Raw genomic sequence first — 1,952 nt, 5'->3', positions numbered from 1 at the left:
ACTCCAGATCATAAATCACCCTCTCAATTGCCCCTTAATTCCGTCCGCGAAAGCGTGACTGAGATTACTTACTTCGACCGAGATAACATTCCTCCGGTCTCCAAGACGAGAAAGGGCGACCGGGCTAGTTAACATAACTGTCTGCGAACTTGACCGGTTGTACGCCACGGCTGACGTCCTCTTCTTCAGAAGTAGCTCGGTTGGCTCTTCGACTCTTCAACCCGTCGCTTCAGTCCTGACGTTCCATAAATGGGGACACGTGGTGGGCTGTCATTGGTCATCGAGCAGCCAACCCGCCGTTTTTGCCAGAATTTGAATTTGGGCGGCCTCTCGTGCTTACATATACAAGACCCCCCTTATGCCATTTCTTCCTACTGCCTCTTCTCTACCTGACGATTCAGAGCTCAAGCCATTTCCTCTCATACTCGACTGCCATTCTTCGTGCTTGGAAGAACAGCTCCAGCCCTTCACAGGTAAGATCTTCAATCCCTCTTGAGTTGCTATTTTCTTTCATATTACACACATTAGGGCACAAAAACGTAGTTCTAAGGGCATAGGCCATAGAATCCGTCCCAAACCTCCCACTGTTCTTGGTGTTCTTCATCTCCATGAAGAACACTGAAGAACTGGGGCGAACCGGGCTCCCGGTCTTCTTTTGATCCAAAAAACCATTCTGACCGAGCAAATAACGTGTTTGTCTCAACCCCGGCAAAAACCGAGATAACAAAAGGAAATGGTCGCTCAACCGGGCTAATATCTAGCCTGCCTGGGAGACCGAGCTCTTTAGTTAGCTTAGGAGACCGAGGTGGTTTGGCACCCTTAACGACCGAGCTACAGACTAGCTCCTTCCGCGCGACCGCGCTCACACTTACACTTGCCCTCCTTTTCCTGCAGAGTCCAAGGGGACCACTGTCCATTCCTCAGGTTCTCAAGACCGAGCGATTAACAATTGCCATTGTGCCAAACAGCTCAACCGAGTTATCACAGTCCGGCCATAAATGGGGAAATTCCGCTTCCTAGTGGATACTCCGGCCGCGCTAGCTGCTTTCAGAGAGGAGTACGGCATCCCGGCCGACGTCCATCTCGAACTGGCTGAAGAGGAGACAACACCCTGGGGCAGACTAGACCAATGCCCCTTCACTGTGCTCTCAATTGTCGAAGGGGGCCTCCGTTTCCCGCTCAACCCACTTATAACCGAGTTCCTCCGCCGCACCGGGCTGGCACCCACACAAGTGTCCACCAATACTTATAGAATAATCAACGGCGTTCACGAATTGAACAATCGGCTAGGCACCAACTTGGGTCTAGCCGAGATATTGAGGCAATACACAATGGGCCACACCGGGGATGGTTTAGCTTATTACTTGAAGATAAGACCGGGCAAGGAAAAAATTGTAACCGGCACCCCGGATAAAGATCTTCACGATGACGATTTTTTCTAGGTGTCGGGCAATTACGAAACAGCCAAGGTGCCAGGCTGGTTTATAAACAAGGACTTCAGTTCTTCATGTAAGCCACTCAAACTTGCTCGGTCAGCCTAACTCTTTACACTGTAACTAACCGGTTTTCCTGTTTCTTTTGCAGCAATCCAAGCCTTACAAGCCAACTATCAATTTCCCAACGTTGAGGCAATTCGGACCGTGCTTCGGTATTCTCACCGAGATTACAACGATTTACTCGGCTACACCCCGACCTACAGGTATTCTGCTCCGCACCGGAGTAGAGTAACTGACTTCCTCCGAGCTCCTTCGCCACCTCCAGATCCTACCCTTCCAGACGTCCCCTTGATCCGTTTGACAGAAGAACAGGAAATGGCTAAAAGAAGCCGCATCAAAAACCTTCTAACTGCAACCTCGGCCGAGATACCGAGCGTTGTCACCCGCTCCCCGGCTGGTGGTCAATCAAGTGTCGCCGTGGTAGCCCTAGCTTCTCCAGCCGCCGGACAGTCTGCA

The sequence above is a fragment of the Camellia sinensis genome, chromosome 13 (genome assembly GCF_055761805.1).
Source record: "Camellia sinensis isolate YWXY chromosome 13, ASM5576180v1, whole genome shotgun sequence".
Lineage (NCBI taxonomy): Eukaryota > Viridiplantae > Streptophyta > Magnoliopsida > Ericales > Theaceae > Camellia > Camellia sinensis.
The sequence above is the reverse complement of the archived record's forward strand: the minus strand, read 5'-3'. Positions refer to the sequence as shown.